This window comes from Calonectris borealis, chromosome 9 (genome assembly GCF_964195595.1).
Source record: "Calonectris borealis chromosome 9, bCalBor7.hap1.2, whole genome shotgun sequence".
Classification (NCBI taxonomy): Eukaryota; Metazoa; Chordata; class Aves; order Procellariiformes; family Procellariidae; genus Calonectris; species Calonectris borealis.
In genome coordinates this window covers 1,093,888-1,113,215 of record NC_134320.1, presented here as the reverse complement: position 1 = coordinate 1,113,215, position 19,328 = coordinate 1,093,888, and positions in this window count along the sequence as shown.

The following is a 19,328-nucleotide window of genomic DNA, read 5'->3' as shown; positions in this document are numbered from 1 at the left end:
CCGAGGGGAACGGCTCCTCCCATCCTCACTGCTCCACTCCCTGGTTGCCCGGGGCTGGCACAGCCCCGAAAACACTGCTGGACCCTGGCTCTCAAACCACCTCGTCCCTTCCAGTAATTAATGTTTTGCAATGTGGAAAATAATAAAAGTCTTGGGACTATTAAGAGCTCTGGGAGGAGCAGAGAGGGGGGAGCAAAAGGCCAAGCTGAGCAGATTTCAAACCCCCTCCTGAGGGCTTTTCGACTCCCGTGGCATTTTAATCCTCTCGGCATTTCCAGTTGCAAGGATAATGGAGCAGAAATCCTAGGCAGAGGTGTGGGGGGTTCAGGGCACATCTAGCTGGGGCTGGTCCCAGGGAGGGAGCTCTGGGGTGGGGTGGTCAGCAGGACACAGCAGCCCTCTCCCAGAGCCCCCGCAGCATCATCCATCAGCCCCTTGCCCATGGGCTGCTCATGCAGGTGCCTCGGTGCTGGGGAAAGCGATGGCAAAGTCCAGATAGTGTGACGTGGCCCTAACAGCTCCTGAAAACTGTTGCAAGAATAAGGAAGGAACCAGAAAAATGTCTTGCTTCAGATGCTTTGCTAAAATTTGCATAAGGTGGGGAACATGGCTGTGCTCTGTAGGTGTAGTGATCGGTTATGTTATAGACAAAGGGTGCTGTACGGGGAGAAATGGCTTCACGCTACTAACCTTCGAATCGCAGTGGAAAAGGAAAACGAACTCCTTTGGGGGCATCTGGTCACTGGCAGTGACTGAGGGTCTCAGCACGGCTGTGTCCATCGCCTTGCAAGACCCAAGCTGAGATCTCTTGTTCTCCCCTCCACCAGAGGTTTTGCCCCTCAACACGCACCCCTCTGATCACCAACACCCTTCTCCCATCACCTGTGTCTGCCAGTGGTGTCCACCGCAGGCAGAAAACCCTGACACTCTTCTGCCCCGCAAAACCTGGACGCACACCACAGCCAGAGTGCACCAGGACCACATGCCAAGGGCAGAAGGAGACAACAAGCCTTGGAGAAACACTGGTCAGCTGTGCAGTGCGGCAAGAGACATCCCTTACCAAAAGGCATCACCAGCTCTTACAACCCCATCCTCCCTCATTTTCAGCCTCACTGGGGGCCTCCAGCGACAAGCTTCCAGGAGCCTGTTCATGCTCAGCCCATCAGTCCCTGCCCGAGCAATGCTGGAAGAGCACAGGTCCCCAACTCCACCACAGCTCTGCCCCTGCCTGGCCATGGCCCTGTTGGTCCAGACCCCAACCCACAGACACACTTCACAGCCAGATCTTGGACCTGCCTGGTGGTCCCCACGCTGTGTCCGACCCTGCTGCTCTCCCCAGACCCCATCCCAACCTCAGACCTGCCTCGTCACCACCAGCTTCCCAGGGGATCTGGACTCTGAGCTGACCCCAGCTGCTATCCCAGGGCCCATCCTGCTCACCTTGCATGGAGACAGTGTTGGACAAGCCCCCTGCCCACCCAGCTGTGCCATCACGCTGGGATTCCCCATCCCTTCGGGAGCAGTCAGCCCTTGCGGTACCCTGGCACATAGGAGAGAACGCAAAGCTATCTCCTGGTTAGACCAGGGATTGGAAAACAAGACCCCAAGTCTCTTGTAGGGCTTTGATCCCATACTTCAATCCATTTACAGCCCACTTTACCCTGGGCAATTATTCTTCGTATGCAGCAGTAAAGATTCTCCCATCAAACCAAATGTTTCTACTGAGTGCTGGCTTTCGAAGGAGTCCCACAGCCCCGAGCTGACATCAACACCGTCTTCTATAAACATGCCATGGAGAAATAACATAAACAAACAGCAGGAAAGGCTTTATGGAGTTCCTATTACAAACAAGATATTTGTTCCTCTCACACATTTCCCTTGAGGTGGGAAATCCCCGTGAAAAGACCAGGTTGGCCTTTAGTCAAGGACATCAGACTTGTGTAATGATGGCGGCAGGCTCCAGGGAAGCTGGACCTACCAAGCGGTGTCTCCTTTCTTGCCTGCCACGAGGGATGCTAGCACAGATTTTAAGAGCACAGCAGCAAACAGTTTCTCCAGGGAGTGTTTTACACCAGAAAAGCAATTGGCTTTTTACTCATTAGTGTAATATTTCTATTAGTAACATTTGCAGGCTCTGTCTGTGACAGAGGACGTAATAAATTGGAGAAGCCAAGAGAAGGAACCATCTTGCTCTGTTTTAAGTTAAATCTGGGCTACCTCTATCGTCCCAGGGGGTAGACCTCTTCAGAGGCCAATTCACCCCTCTATAGCAGAGGTAGCACGAAGTATCCCATGGGCGCGGTAGAGGACGCAGATGGTGGCTCAGACAGGGCACCCACTTGCCTGGTGGCTAGGGGAAATTATTCCCACCTGCAGCGATCAAAGCTGAATCAAAGCTGATTGCAAGTCAAGCTCTCCTGATTTTAAGGAGACGCATAGGCACCTGGAGCATTCAGGGTTTAATCTACTGTGCTCACAAATGCCAAAGTACAGGTTGCTCATTTATCCAACAGCCACGGTGCAATTTCTTCTGGTCACAGGTGACCGCTTAAAAATAAAAGAGGCAGGGGCAGAAAACGCAGGAGGATGTGCCGCGGCCGGACTCCCGAGGCAGGGATGTTCCCCCCAGCTGGGGCACCTTGATGGAGAGCTCGGGGCTGTGGCCAGCTCCTGTCCAGTTCGTGCAATGCTAGCACGCAAGGTCTTGGCTTGAGGGGACAAGCCAGGGAGCAGTATCCCAACCCAAACCTTGGACATAATCATCTCCTGAAGGTTTTCAGTGGAGTGCTGAGTCTGCTAAACTCACTTTCCTGCATCTGCAATCTTCAGCAGCAGGGTGTTGAGCCAAGAAGCAAACTCCAGCATCTTGGGCACAAGACACAGCCCTCCTCTCCAGGAACAGCAACTCTTTCTGCTCATACAGCTTGACCTGGGACTGCTTTTTGAGCTCTAAGACATGGCAAGATGGGTTCCCAGTTTGAGGAAAGATCCCACTTTTCTTTTTTTTTTTTTTCTTTAACTTAGCACTTACCTTAGTTCACAGTTGTCAAACTCTCACGTTCATGCATCTCTTACTCAGAGACTTTGATGGTGAAAGGGAAAGCAGGGGAGATCTGTAGGAACATGATCTCTAAGATTAGCTAAGGTTAAGGAGCAATGTAAAGATGGAGAAAGGCCTCATGCACTATCTCCTGGTGTTGGTCTGTTCAAAGGAAAATAATGCACCCAGACTGGCTGAGGAACATCTTGGAAAGAGACACATCCTGCACCAACGAAGGTCTCTGAACGCTAATATCCATTCCCTGGGGCACAGGGGCTGTTGTGCAGGGGCATCGTGCCAACCCCTCCCTGGAGCTACCACACGTGGGAGCGCACAGACCACCCTCCAGAGATGGTCTTCAGACTCTCCAAGGCTGGTGGAAACCACTGCAGCTACACAGACACCAGCAGAGCTCTTCCATTCCTTGCGATCTGACCTCATGTCTGTAATTTCTCCTAGGCCACTTTAAGCCATACGTACATCTATAGCTTCCCCCTTTTCTCCTTTCAAAGCCAAACAGCCTGATGTGCTCTAGTCTCTCTCTCCTGGGGCCCAGTTCCTCATCTCTTAACTTCTTCCCAACCTGGACCTGCATTCTCCTTATTCAGAAACTGCCTTTTCGAAGATGGGGTCAACAGATCTGAAGGCTCCTCCTGGGATGTGGTGTCCCACTAGGCTGTTGGCAGCAGTTTCTATTCCATTCTTCCCTGCTTCCCAGCGGCTGAACTGCTGAGCCTCACTGGGCGAGTGTCTCCCTTGGGCTATCTTCAACATAGGTCTTCTCTCCGACAGGGAAAAGGTGTCTAGAGCCCACTCTGCTGCACGACCGGCGCCAGTAGTGGTAATATGTACCTCTACGCCTGCACGCTTCTTGCTTTGATCTACTTTGCATGGCATTTGCATTTCCCTCAGCCTTGTTTCACAGAGGATTAGTTGTTTTCCTAAATGTCAGCTCTCGCCTCCTTACAGCGTCCCAGGGAGAGGCACCAAAGCATGCGTTGACCCTACCCAGCTTCGTGTCTGGTGAGACAGGAGCCCCCCCAAGGTGTCCTGCCAGCTGCCCTGGGGCAGCGTATTGCAGAAGATACAGAGGATGAGCGTGAGGAAGAACCATAAAGCATCAAAGATGGAAGTAAATGGCCCAGAGGAAGGTCATTCCCTTGGCCCATGGCAGAGAAAGGGATCCAAAGCCAAGGCAGCGGAGGTGAGGGGGGCACAAGTTGTAATACGTGATCCCCAGAACAAAGTTCAGCCAATCTGTAGCCTAATGAATCCCCTCTGTGCAAACAGCGGCTGCTTGCTCAGCAAATACGCCTACCCCAGCCCCGGCTGCCGCAGCCTCGGTCAGGATTTTTGGAGGAGGGGATGTTTTAACACCTGCAAAGAACTGGTATTTGGACCACTCATGCAACTGTTGTTTGGGGGGGGTGTACCTTCACATGTAGCCACAGTGCACCGCATGCCCCTCATTGAACCACCATCATCAGTCTTCAGAGGTGCAACCAGGGGTGCCCTTGCTCTGCTGGATGCAGGTGAGTCCACCGATGAGACTCGGTAAAACACCCATGTCCAAACCCACAGCACACGAGGGACTCCATCCCCATCTTCTTCAGCTCCTTGGCTTTCTGTAGGACTATGTTTGTGCAGCGGTTGTGCACCTGGTCCTTCTGGGACAAACGTGGGACCCCATGGGAAGAGAGAGAGCTCTCCAGGCCCAGGAGCAAGATGAGAAAGGACATCAGAGATGTCAGGACAGGAGGAAGGAATGAAGGCAGCCAAGGAGGTGGTGCAGGGGCAGAGCGCCTGTGCTCCAGTGTGCAGGAAGAAAACGAGTCCACTCTGCTCCTCTTCCTCACCACGTCCCAGGGCTGCTGCATCCACCTCAGTCGTCGCTTCTCCTCCTGCCCCGCAGGTCTACACGGAGCACCCACTCTGGCTCTTGAGACCACAGCAGGGTGCTCCCAGTCGCCAGACCCTAGCGTGTCTGTGATGAGTCACAGTTCTCCTCACACATAGACTCTGGACCCGAATCTGTCCCTCTGAACCTCCGACCCACCGCTGCCAACAAGCAATGGCAGCGGCAGCCTTGGCCCGGCACGTAGTGCTGTTTGCACAGCCCTTGCTCAAACACAACGGCTGGAGCTGGCTCTGCACGGGGCACGGCTCCCCACCAGCAATGCCACAACCTCCCTCCCACCCCGAACTGCTGCCTTAGCAGGGTTGCAATGCCGCATCCTGCGCCTCCATCTCTGCTTCGGCGCCTGCGGCAGCTTGCAGGCAGGTGTCCACGGTTCGTGAAGGTTCACACGCCTTCCGTGACTCACCTCGTCGCTCCGCAACTAACCCACAGTGTCTCAGAGGGCACTGACATCCGAATTAGTTTAATTATTGCAGTTGTATATGGTAATCAAGCATAAACCTCAGATAGTATTGTACAGTGGGGATTTGTTGGTCTTGGAGAAGACAACTGTGACTTGGCCAATGTTCAAGCCCTGGATATTTTCTGTGTCAACACTGCCCTGAAGGCGAGAAGTGATGGGAATGTGGCTTATCTACAGCCTCAGCGCCAGCTGAGCTGCGGCAGAACCAAGCAGAGAGCTTGGGAGCCCCGGCAGGAGCCTGACCTGTAGCTGTTACTCTAAGCAAATGCTCCCCATTTAAACACCCTGAGCCGGAACCCCCCAAAACAGCACTTTTGCATGCAAAAGCAGCAAAAATAAGTAAATAAATAAATCTATCGGCAGGCACTGGGTCTCCAAAAGGAGCAACTCCCCTCTTAGGAAAACTTCGAGTCCAAAGTCCTTCTGGCCAAAGGGAGAAGCGGCAGACCCCTACCTTTTGTGTACGTTTATGCGTGCAACGGAGTAGGTTGTAGGAACAGAGCATCAGCTTTTCATCTGTAGTCGAAGGTGTCACACGCTCACTCATGAAAGCCCAGGGAGCAGACCAAGAAGCTGGTGGAACCAGCACAACTCAGACCTGAATGCCTTTCTGTGGGGATTTTGACCCTTCCTTTTTGGGGTGAAGAGGTCGGTGGCAACGGAGCCAGACCAGAACAGACCAGCATGTGCTGGGGGAAAAGCAGAGGGGCAAAGTGAGGCTTCCTGTGAACTTCTTCAGCTCCTTTGCAGGCTTCCAAGGGCTGCAAATCATTTTCCTTGCCCTGAAAATATTTTGGACAAGTCAACAGATTCCTCCATCGCAACCGGGGGTAGAAAAGGCAAATCTCAAGGGCTTTTTACCTACAAAAAGTAGCTCTGATCGGGAAATACTTTATTGTGCCTGTTCTCTGGGCAGCTACCTGCGATTTCCACGCTGCTTTGATGACCCCTGCAGGGACAAGCAGTAAAAAGTCCTGAGTTTTTAATCCCTTCCTCACCTAGAAAAGCTGTGGTGTGGACACGGGCACTGCAGTTTTTGTAGGACAGAGCGATCAAAGCTGGCCAGCCTCTCCTCCCTGGGGGAAGCGAAGATTTAACGCTCGCAGGAAGCTTCTGGAGCTGGAGGTCCTTGTGCAGGGAAGGATAACTGCTCTCAGTAGCATCCAGCTGTGGTTGGGTATGAATGGAGGAACCAGACACAACATCTGCTGCATGGAAATTGCTGCAGAAGAGCCAAAATATGAGTGCATGCACATTGCTGACAGCAGAGCGATGCTGGCCATGTCCAAGGACATCTCCTGATATTTTCCATCTTTCCCTTGCCTTTGACATATAGAGGTCCTCCATCCTGCCTGAAACTCCCAGATCTCTGGATAGTTGTTTTCAAGCTCATCCTTCTACATAGCCACATAGTCACTGCTTTTTCTCTTTCCCTGGTGGGCACTCTTCTCCAAGTCCTTCAAGGACACTAGCACTAGTCCTCTTGTTCTCCTCCTTGCTGATGGGACTCCATGATCCCAGCAGATCCGACACAGCCTCACACAAGGACGCTCTCTGTATATGAGGAGCAGGCAGCTCTGCTGTCATGATCTACAGGAAAAACTGCGAACCCATGACTTCAGCATCCTTCGTCTCACTGAACTAAGGCTCGCTTGTGTGCAGCTCGGACTTGGAGAGAGCAGACCAAACTCTCACGTCCCACCTCCCAGACATGAAGAGAAGATGGAAAGATCTGATTTAACCGTGGACACCTCCTCCAACACTAGCTGACCATGACCTATGCGGTAATTACATTTCATCATGGCTGCAAATATCCCTAATATGAACTGAACCAATGTTTTAAGAGATCTCAGACAAAAGGCTGTTAAATGTTAAAATCTGTTAAATATCAAACAGCACACACCCTGATGTGACGCCCTCCTTGCAGGGTGCTCATGGGAACGCTCTGCACCACTGAGCCAATGTTTTCCACCTCCACTGCCAATGTTTTCCTTCTTCTGATCTCATCACCAGAGACAGAAGGCAGGACACTGGTTGTGGCATGACCCTGCAAAGACATCTCAGTCAGCAGGGCAGATATGCAAAGGATACTCCCCTCGGAGACCCAGCAGAGCAGCCCATCTTGACCATCATCTTCAGATGATGACCCTCAGCTTCCCTCTAAAACCCAGGGAATACCCCTCAGTGAGAGGTGAGGCCAGGGTAACTTGCACATCTCCACCTTTGGGGCAACTGTTTAGTACTCACATGTCAATGCTGTAGCTTTCCTAGAAACCATAAAATGTCTCCTAGATTTCACTCCATTTTGGTTTTTTTTTTCGCCAGGTGAGGCAATGACATTTACCTGGGCGCCCTGTCATGCTTTCCATAAATAGGAGGTGGCAGCAGACCATGAGGTCCCCATCCTGTTTGCCTGCTGATTTGTTTCAAAAGGCATTTGCTCTGTAAATGCCTGCTCCACCTGGTTTCCCTTGGTCAACAAGGTTGGAGCCAGGGCTGGAGCCAGCACTTACCCACTCCTCCAGGTCAGATGCAGCTGCACAGGACTCCCGCTGGCCATGGAGAATCCTAAAGACCTCTTTGGCCATCCCCAGGTCACACACAGCTTCCTGAGCTCGAGCTCCAGCAGCCTCCTTTCCCACTCTGCTCAGTACTGGTGAGGCCACATCTGCAGTGCTGGGTCCAGCTCTGGGCTCCCCAGTACAAGAGAGATGCCCTTGCTGGAGCCAGTCCAATGCAAGACCACAAAGGCAACGAAGGGTCTGAAGACCCTTCATATGAGGAGAAGCTGAGAGAGCTGGGGCTGTTCAGCCCAGAGAAGACCTGGGGGGTGACCTCATAGATGTGTATAAACGTCTGATGGGAGAGAATGAAGATGAGGGAGCCAGGCTCTTCTCAGTGGTGCCCAGTGACAGGACAAGAGGCAATGGGAGCAAACTAAAATGCATCCAATTCACCCACGGGACTTGCCTCTCTCCACCTCTGCTGAGGAGAGCCCATGGCACCTCGAGGTTGGGTGGCCCACTTTCTTTTTGGCTTCCAGACACCTACAGACGGACCAGCAAGTCCTCCCAGTAACATGTAACTGGATGTCCTTGGAGAAGAAGACATGGACAGTCATCAGGAATTGTTCAGAAGATCCTGGATCATACAAGGCCCTGAGGGATCTGACCTAATGTCGAAGCCACCCTAAAATATAAAGGTCTTTCAGCGCCCAAGTGCTGCCAGCGCTGCAGGCTTCAGAGGCTTCAAGACAAAGCCCAGGTTTGTCAGGGATCACTCTAATCTCTTGGAGGTCTCTGGCAAGGAAAAAAAACAGCTGAAAAGAAATGGCAAAGCCTGTTCCCAAGGTGAGTGGAGATGTATTTGGTTGTTCAAAGGCCTCTGATAAGGTGACCAAGATTAAAGAACAAATAAGTGTACGGTTAGGGCCAAAGTCCCAATGCAAGCTGAAAAGCGTGCAGCCAGAAGCAACGATGTGCTGCTCACCTGAACCCGAGCACATCCAGCTGTTCTTCAGCCTTCACGCCCACGAGGAGCTCTGCCTGGTGCTGGCACAGCCTCTGCCTCCTTCCCCCTGGGACAAGGTCCCCGTGCCGGTGGGGGATCCCATACAGCCCAGCAGCCGCAGCGCATCAGCACCGGCCCCATGCTCGGCTCTCTCCGCGCTTTGCTCCCGACTCCCAGCCGGACGCGCTTACTGCCATCGGCCCTGGGCATCCTTTTGGAGGGAGCTGGTACCGGCGGGCACGTCACCGTAGAGTGGGCTGACTTCAATGTCCCAGAGGAGCTGTTAAAGTTAATAGGAAATGGGCATGCCTCACGCGGTCTGCAAAGTGTAAAATTAACTAAATATCAATTTAGGTAGGCGCTAATGGACTGGCGGCTGCCCAGCAGCGGAAGGGGAGGCCCGGTGTGTGATAGATTTCAAAACGACTCAGAAAGCAAATTTGCACGTTGTTGATAACGCGGTGCGCTGGATTCCCCAGAGAAAGTCATCTGGAAATTATCGTGGCTCGTTTCGTGAATAGGTCTGTCTGGAAACTGGGCTGAAAAGCAAACAGAAAAGCTGCACGAAGAGTTTGCTGGGGGTGGGGGGAAAGCCCGTCCCTCTCTGAAGCTTCTCTCCATCAGGGGTTTTGCAGGAAGGACTGCAGACCTAGGACATCGGGGTGTCCCAGACCCCGATTTCACCACTGCGTCTGGGGCTGACTTGCTGCTGGGGAGACACACACAAACCTCTTGTCTTTTCAGCCCCTCTGAGATCCAGCAAGGTCCAGGCTGCCAGGGTACAAATGACATGGCCAAATTTCAACGTGTAGGCAGAAAATGATGAACATAAGTTCTTGCTTAAGCAAAGTGCACACACACACACAAAAAAAAAAGCAGCAAAGAAATAAAGACAAAGGGAAAAAAATGATGAAGCTACGTGAGCAGGACAGTCCTGCCAGCCCCGGCAGCGTGTGCAGGACCTGGCCGTGCTCCTCGCTCTTGCTGGGATCAGGACAACGAATTGTGGCATTGCTCGAAGGTATGGTTTTATGTGCCGGCTCAGGTCGTACTTCTGTGGCTGTGAAAGGCAGATCCCCAACTGGAGCCACAGCTCAGCCGTTTCTTGCAGGGTGGGAGGCGGCAGCAGCACCGGGCGACTGGAAACCGTGGGACTAAGGACCCGAGCCGAGAGGCAGAGGTGGGTTTAATGCTGTGATGGGATGCTGTGAGTGTGCCATCAGAGATGGGCCAGTGGAGCCTGGGCAGGTGGCACGGGCAGCACAGGCACAGCGGGGACCAACGGTGGGAAACAGGACCTTGTGGTCATCTGGGTAAGGAATGGGACCCAGTCCAACAGTAGACGTGCCTTCCCTGACTTCTCCCACTAGGAACAACCTCCCTCCAGGTCCTCCAAGTCTAGTGGCCTGCATGAGGCAACGGGATGACTGTCTCAAGCCAGGCGACTCTGGCTTCAGGTGCCAGGACTCCCACCGCAGATGCAGCAGCACCACCAGTCCTTCCTCGTGGGAGCGCTCCTCAGCCCCTCTCACCAGCTGGCCTTCTTTGGAGGTCTGCCCCCCACCATTACGGCACTGCCAAGAGGTCTTCCAGGCTCCTCTAATATGAGATCAGTAGTTTTTTAACTTCTGGCCCTTCCCAGGAGAACTTTAACCCTGGGTATGGCTTTTTTGTAGCATCCTGGTTTTCTCCCTCCAGCTAATGGAATTTAAGGAGCGTTGACTGCTTCATTTATTTTGCACATGTTCTGCTTTGACTTTAAAGTGAGGAGCCATTTCCAGCAGGAGCTCCATCATCCTCCATTCCCTGCTAAGGGAACCTCTGTGGGCCACTCCCACCCCAGGAGGTCTCCAGGGGTTGCCCCAACCTCCGTTGGCAAAGCCCCAGAAGCAGTTTCCTCATCTGCCCTAGGACCCCAGCCTCTGCTCTCTACAAAGACACCTCCCTGGCTGCCCGTACCCTCCAGCCTACAGCTGCCTCCCTCTTGCCAACACACGCAAGGACATCCATTCCCCTCCTCATTAGCCAAGGAAAACATTGTCCTGGAGAGCAGCGGTGGCCTTTCTCCTGCTCCTCACTTTCGCAGCACTGTCTCGGCATCCCAGCTCTCGCAGGAGAACAAAGCTTCGCGGCTCCTGCCGGGAGGGCCCTTGCTGACTCCTCACCTTTGCAAGGAGATCTGTCGTGTCACCCACCTGCAGGCAGCTGCTCACGCCTTGGGGCTCAGCAAGGAGTGTTGTTGATGGCAAACATACCTGCCTTTAGCAAGACCAAACAAAAACCCGCATCTTTCTGCTGTGTTATTTTTACGCTGGAGTGGTCCCCCCCCAGCAGGAAAAGGAAGGGGGCGCAAATGGAGGGAGGCAGTCAGCTAGCTGACGTTACAGCGAGGCTCAAGCCCTTGCAAACCCCAGTGCTCTCCCTCGCACCACCCATTGCTCCAGCAATTGGTCTAGCCCCCAAGGTTGGAAATCTGGGTCGTGGGACTTCTTACCGGAGAGGTGGTCACCTTCCCACATATTCACCTCAATCCAGGTGCAAATGGACCAGAGATGCCTGCTTTCCAGGTGCAGGTGCAGCTTGCCCCACAACCCTGGGAAAAAACCACCAGCAGCCCCTCCAGGCCATGGACAGGCCAAGCAGGAAAGCCATTGCATGAGTCCTGGGTGTCTCGAGGCAAGCTGAGGTCTCCCTGCTCAACACCTTAAGCAGGGGTGGAAGTAGGGGGACGTGGGATGGGAAGGGACTGGAGACTCTTGCTATTAGCTCTCTTTGGGGCTCCTCATCTGCCTTCTGCTGAGATCAGCCCATCCCCAGGTGGTGAGTGAGCACACCGCCTAGGAGGGTGCACATACCCTGATAGTATGACCCTATGTGGGTCTATGAGGGTCATACTCAGCAGCGGGCACCTGGGGCAGTTCTGCACCACCAGGACAGTCCTCACGTGTACACAAAAGTTATGAGCCCGTTAGGTCACCCCAGCAGGACGTGGCTGCCTGGTGAACAGAGACAGAGCCCAGTCCCTCCTACAAGGGCACCTTCCGCTTCTCAAGAGATACAGCTGCAAAACACGCATTTGCCTGCCCGTATCCTGACCCCTGCTCCAGCATCTGTGGGAGAGAAGAGACCACCGGGTGTAATCTCAGAGGGCTGCTGTCTCCACCAAGGCCCTCAGACAACTGGTCAACAAGTAGAGCCCCATTCCATGCAGGTCACACTCAGAAACAGCCTCTCTGGGATGCAGTTGCAAGGTAACAGAAGCAGCCCAAGAGATCTGCCAAGGTCCTGCAAATGTGGCCTCTGACTCAAGAAGCAAGCAGGCAGGTGACAGCATAGGCTGTGCTTCACGTCACCAGATCCAAGCAGGAGAAGACAACTTTGCCTTTTGAGTTTCTCTTCCACAGATGCATCAAGTCATGCCCAAGAAACAGGCAGCAAACAGGAATACAGGCAACCCTGACCAGGATTACGTACCAAGACTGGACCTCCCATGAGGTGCCCATGGACAGATAGGCTTGTCCTTAGGGAAACAAGCGAGCTGAGCAGCAGCAAATCCCACAAGTGGCAATCCAGCAAGAGGAAACAACCAAAGAGGAGCAGGATGAAGCCTGTCTCAGCACCCTCAGGTTGATGAACCTCTGGATGCTCCCAGGCAAGGGTGCCCCATGCCCTGCAGCAATAGGATGTCTCCCAGGGTCCTGCCTGGGGGATGCTCAGACCCCTCAGCCACCGACGCCACAGCACCGTGGACCCCCAAGCAGACTTATCCATCTCAGATTGCACGGGGCATGGTTTTGCAGAGGGAAGGAGAGGGGAGAAGCACCAACCCTCAGTCCCAACAGCAGAAAGGGGTTTGATCCCTGCAAACGGCGAGCTAGCCTGTGACTCTCGCCCGGCCCCGGACTCCCAGATAAGCTGCCAGCCTGGGTAGGTAGCCGGAGCACAGGATGGGTGGAGAACACGACAGCCCTACAGTAAACTTGCGGTTTCGATGAGGTGGACGGGGAGAGGCAGCGCCTGCCCGTGCCAGGGTGAGGGGAACGGCTGCCTGCGAGGGGGGAGGGAGGAAGCTGGGCCTTTTTGTCCCTCGAGAAAGCCAAGGTCTGGGCTGGAATTGACTTATCTGCCCGGTTATCTGCATTTCCCGAGACCGACGGGCACGGGAGAAGGGAAAGCACGCCTCGCCAGGGTCCTCTACACCAGTGCCAGGAGGCACGTGGGGAGCCTGGTCCTGTGGAGTGGGTGTTGCACGGCCTGAGCCACAGGTCCTCGTGTCCCACGTCCCAGCCACCCATCCTCCATCTCCACCACTGCCCCAGCTGTCTGGTGCCCACGTATGAGGAGCACGTGGTCCTGCTACCTGGGCTTAGGGTCCCTGGTCACGCAAAGCCATGGCTGTGTCTTGCTAATGCTGTGCAGGATGCTGGGGTGAGCCTCAAAGGGGAAGGATGTGGAGGAAAAGCTACTGAAGAGGGAGGAGACCCTGAGCGAAGGACCGGCTGTGAACCTCCATCACGGAGAGCAGCCTCCCAGTCCTCCTTTGAGTTGTCTTGCACTGTCCACCAGCCAGCAAGAAGCAGACCCAGTGACCATTTTTCTACTGGTACTGGCTTGCTAGCTGTTGCTGGTCATCCTGGCACAGCACAGTCCCAGCACGGGGGGGTGAGGACGTTGCTGGCTTGGGGGAACACGGGAGGCCAGTCTGAAGACGGCAGATGCAAGATGTGCTAAGCGGTGCCTGGAGCAGCGGGTGGTTAAACGCTGCGCCTGGAGCAGCGAATGTGGCGAGGTGAAGCAAAGGAGGGAGAGGGGGATTGCCGTAACCCCAGCCCAGGGTGGATGGAGCCAGGCGGTGTTGGAGAGGATTAGCTCCATGCCACGTAGGTATGACCCAGCCTGCACAGGGTCTCAACAGCACCAAAGACTGTATCAACGTAGGGATTATCAAAAGCCAAACACCCGTGACCAAACCATCTCTGTCCTCAGCTTTGTCAAGAATTAAAAGCAGAACGCAAGAAGGGAAAAGAAGGGACAAAGATCAACCACAAAGAGCAGGAGGACACGAGGGGTCAAAGCAGAACATCAACAGCTATGGGTCAAACGAAGGAGTAAGACAGGGACGAAGACATGGGTGGCATGGCCACACCCCGCAGTGTCCACAAGCGCCCGGACAACCTGCCCACCGCTCTACGTGACGTGGCTGCGGTTTGCAGAAGGCAGCCTGCTGCCAGCAGCCCTCGAGGCCGTGGCCGTGTAAATGTGCCACTTACGGGAGCGGAGGCTGGTCGATCCCTGGGCAGGCGCTGGAGAGCGGGGCACCGGTGGGAAGGTCCGCTGCGGGCTCGCCGTCCCAGGCGCCCCCCCCGGGGAGGGGCCACCGGCTGCAGGCACACAAGCCAGGCTCCAGGTATTTGCTTTCCATTCTCCCAGTCTGACGATAACCACCCGCTCCCCAGCCAAGGCTCCAGCTCACCATGCTGAAATTCAGAAGGTATTTGATCATGTAAGTGGATTATTTATTTATTTGTTTATTTATTTAGTAAGTAAGTAAAATACTATTTCCTTAAGTAAAATTCTATTTCCATCCTACCCAGAGGTCATGTCCTCGTAGGTCCCTCTGTGTTGAGAAATGGTTGGAGATTGAAGTGATGACGGGAATGGGCAGAGGAGCGCTTCTGCTCTGCATAAATGCGGGGAGGTCTGGGTTGATGGGGCTCTCTCTTCTGGAGAAGCTCCAAGGCAGCACTTCTCCCCGGCACGCTGGGCAGGACAACATCTTTTGTAAGGCCCGATACTGCAAAGGAAGAAGAGCGGCAAAGACCTTGCTGAGGCAAGTAGGGTGCTGACCCCTCCTGCCTCATCCCAGGCGAGGGCTCACCACCCTCAGCTCTGCACCCTCACCTGCGGGGCGGACGTGGAGCAGAAACACGGTTCTGTGCACGTCTTCTACGTGGCAAACCCAGTGAACGCACCTAGGGTGAGGTGTGCTCCTCCACAGCCTCTATTTTGGAGAGGATGGATGAGGAGCAGAGAAGGGCAAGGCTTGACTTCGCGGCAGATCCCTCTTGCTGGGGGAGAGCGTTTTGGGGCAGGACAGCCTTTCCCCACGCGCCTGCAGTGTCTGGGGCATTGCACACCCTGCTGCTGCACACCGAGCTGCGGTGCGGGGCGACCTGGGGACTTTCCTAACCCAGCTCTTTCACGGGTAGGTTGAGCACCGGCACAGGCAGGCAGTGCCGTTGTGCCCTTGCTGCACTACCTTATCTTCTCCTGAGCGTCCTGCAGACCGTTGTCCCCGTTTTCTCATTTATTGCGATGTAAGTGAAGAAAATGGCTCCAGTCGCTGCTCAGAGGAACCAGGCTATCGCTGGTGTACATATTGTGTACATTAATTCCCTGTGCAACGTTGCTTACTGCCTGGAGCATATCTAGCCACAGCAAATCAATAAAGTCATTTTCTGCCACCTATCTGCCCGATGAACTCAGCCTCGGCACCTCCCGCAGCACCCGGCGCTCAGCTGAGACCCTGCACGGCTCAGCAAGTGCCAGCCGACCACAGACCCATCCCGACCGCTGCGTTCATTTTTGTGTTGGACAGGGAAGGGGCGCAGGTCGGAGGGAAGCCGGTCGTCCTCTCTGCTTCAAGCAGAGGGGAAAAAACGGAGGGGGAATCTGCACTACCCCTGCAATCAAGCAGCGCCTGCTTCCAAGCAGCACCGCGGGCCCCCCCTCCCCTGCCAGGAGCAGGCAATGGGACACGGCTGGGGGCATCATCCCTTGCAAATAAATGACCAACAGATTGGTTTTTGATTAAATCCATGAGCCAGCGTAGGAGGATTCAGCTGCTGTGGCTCTGCTGCTGAGCCCTTGCAGCCAAAGGCATCTTTGGGGTGCTGCATCCATCTTTACACCCTGCTTTGTCACTGTTGGAGGTGACAAAATCCGTGGGGGCTTTTCAGCTGTAGCCTGCCCACAGCCGGAGGCATTTCCAAAGACTCTGCAGGTTGCTCTCGCAGCCCGACCCGCCCTTCGGGGCAGCGTTGATTCCCACCAGCTCCAAGTGCATCTTGGACATCTTCCTGGTGCTTTGATCTCGAGTATTTAACTCTGCCCCAAGACGCCCATGATCTCATCCTGGTATGTTAAACTGAGAGAAGCCTGTGGAGGAGTTACCCGTGGAAAGCCATTGAGCCTTTTGAAGGCTCGTTGTCCAGCTACAAATCCTCCAGCTGCTCCAGCCTCCAAGACAAAGGCTTCTCATGCTACATGTGCCATTTTATCCTGGTTTTGCTGCCTTCAAGCGCAACTTCTTGGCATCTTCAGTGCAAACGTCAGTGCTGCCACAGCTCTCCCTTTCTCAGCGTGCCTTCCTTGATGCAGGTGTGTCCCACCAGAGCCGGCCTGGAGGAAGGGCTCTGGCTTTATGCTAGCCTGATCAGACCCAAGCAGCCAGCAACGTGTTGCCTCTTCTCAACTGGTTGTTCAACCAACACATCGGCCATCTCAAAAGAGGCAGCAGGCTAGCAGCAAAAGGACCTGGATTTTTCACAGATTCTCTACAGGTTGAAAGTTTAGTACCGACCAGGGACCTCTGTGGAAGCAAGTCTATAATTATATTTGCACAAAATGCAGATACCGGCGTAGCGGAGGGTGCCGCCTACCTCAGCACTGCTTGCTGGGAAGCGTTGCGTCATTCTGCCTTCGCTACTGGGTGCTCGTGCAGATCTCCCCAAAGAGAGAGTTCGGGTATACCGCTAAATATCACAGTTAGTTAGCTCTTCATTCCCTTCTTGCTGCTTTTCTTAGGCTGGCCAGGCAGACAAACTCACCATCAGCTGTGTCTTGAGTGATGGGAGAGTTGGATCAAGTCTCCAACAAGATCTGCCCAGCAGCGTCACTTCATCCTGGAGCAACTCCTCCTTCGCTGCCTTTTCCCTCTTTGGTCTCTCTGGCCATCAGTGATCTTCCAGGCGGGGTATTTCAACAAGCCTTGCCTTGCAGCAGCTCTGTGGGAGCCCCAAGTCTCCTCTTTAACCTTCTCCCTTTAACATGTCTTGGCATTTTAAGCGCTGTTTAAGCATTTGGCATTTTTCTGATCCGTTGCTTGTCATGCCCATTTATCTTTGACAGCACGAGGCTCTCCTTGTGCTGCTTGCATGGCCGGGCAGCGAGCCATGCGCACGTTCGCCAGCCGCCTGTCTCTCATCCCAGCTCGGCAGTCTGCTCCTCCAGTGGAAAATGAGCATGCATACCTCCAGGGTGTCATCAGGTTTTGGGGATGCTGTGCTGCTGACGGCTACCTTGTTAACCATGCTAGTAATTACGTGCCTTTTGAATCCTCAGTAGCACTGCCGTGACCTAAGACCTCCCAGCCTTTACAGTCCCAAGGACTTCAGACATTAAAAATCTCCTAGGAGGAGCTTAGCGTTTCAACTCAATGAGTGACATTACTGAGAGCAGGGCAGAACCGTGCCCATGAGCGTCCAAACTGATGCGCAACCACTGGAGCAGTGCTGTGATAAGCAAACTACCGTTAGTCGTAACAGTCGACGATTTTTCTGGAACAAATCCAGTTTTTCAATAGCAAACCCAAATTCCTGACCAGTACCAATGGGATGCACACGACCACTTCAGACAGCCCATGTTTGCGTCATTGCTAGCTCATCAAGATAGTACTTCTCCCACATGTCACAAGACTGCCCGGAGTAGGAGATAAAGCACCGCGGAGATGAAGAAGCTCTGGGACAAGCAGGTCTGTGCAGTCCCAGGCCTGCTTTCTTGGTCCAAAACTGACGACTGAAGGAAGCGGGCAACATCAACAAACACAGATTTGCTGTCAGAAGGTGGCTTCCAAGCAGGCTCTGCCCAAATTTCTGCTTTCATTAATTCCTCCTCTTTAGATCCCTCCGTTTCATGCTCAGCGAAGCAGCCTGTGCCTGCTCCCTCCCTCCGAGAGGGGGAGCGCAGGCATCTGGGGCTTGCGGGCTGGACTCCCACCCAAGGAGGAGCCCACAACAGAGGATTTAACCAGATTCTCGGTACAAATCATCCCCTGTTAGGCAACAATAGGTTCCCTGGCTAGAAACCAGCAGAAATTGAATGCAAACTAACCCTTTTTTCCAGGAAACTTAGACCCCCGACTGCTCCGCTTAAGATTAAGGCTACGATCAAGCTCCACCAGGGTTTGCAGCAAGCCCTACAAACAGTAAAAGCCCCGAGGCAATGTTTTTCATGGCTTGAATGTCCCCACACACGACCCAAAACCCCAGAGAGTGGTGCTGATGACTTGAAGAAATCACGCTGCCGTTGCAGACTTGGCTAAAACCAGCCTGAACTCCAGGTCACGCACCGGAGGGGCACAGCCGGGGCTCCCACCGTGGCATCACATCTGCAGCCACAGCTGGAGCCGGCGCAGGCGGCGATCACTCCACCGGCAGGCATCGAGAGAAGGGGAGAGCAGGGAAAACGTCTTTGTTTATAAAGATCGGGTTCCGATATTTCTAGGCGAGGCAGGGCAGGGCAAACGCAAGCAGAGCCTGCTCCTGCTGCCGAAGCGGGAGCTGAGGCTGTGCCGGCAAGGCGTTCCTGAGCAGCCAAGGGACTTTGCGGTTATCGCTGTTTACCTTTCAGTGTGAGATTTGTGTCCCAGCTGGAAATTTCCACTAGGCTACACTGCTGGAGCACAGCCTCTGAGGTTGGTTGGTTATCGCTGCCTCTGCACCTCTTCCACACGTGAAAACCTGACCTTACCTTAAAAAAAAAAAAAATTTAGAAGAAGTCTCAAGGCCTCTTTCCCCCCTGCCTCACACGTGCATTTCTTCTACCTGCTAATGGTCTGAAATGTCTGCTTCCTTGCAGGAAGTTGAAAGCAGTATACAGGTGCCAGCCGGGTCAGCTCTGGGTGTTCTTCAGCCTCCTCGTCCTCCTCTTGGTCACGCTTCAAGTCGTGGAGAAGCTGCAACCTGCCAAGTAGGTCCCAAGCAGGATTGCAAACCTGCACCTCACCCTCCAGCCTTTCGCTGGTGGGCTCAAAACCACCCAACAGTGTCTTCTTTAGACAGGGAGGAAAATCCAGGTGGAAAATCCCTCTGGGTCTCCCTCACCCAACCCCTGTGCCCTGGCCAGAGTTGAGCCCACTCTGGGTCCAGACCAGGCTGCTCTGGGCTTGTCCTGGCTGGCCTCAAAACCCTACAGCCCTTGAGCATCCTCCCAGTCCGGGGTCATCTGGAAACCTTCCTTCAGCTCCTCCAGGCCACCTACTCTTCTCTCTCCTGCCTCCTCTTGCTTTGCCCCTTTCCACCAGCCCACCGTGCTCCAGTGGGACAGGGGCGTTAGCACATCGCTGCTGACCCGTCCTTCTCTTCTTGCACCCACCCCGACCTCCCAGGGCAGTGGTC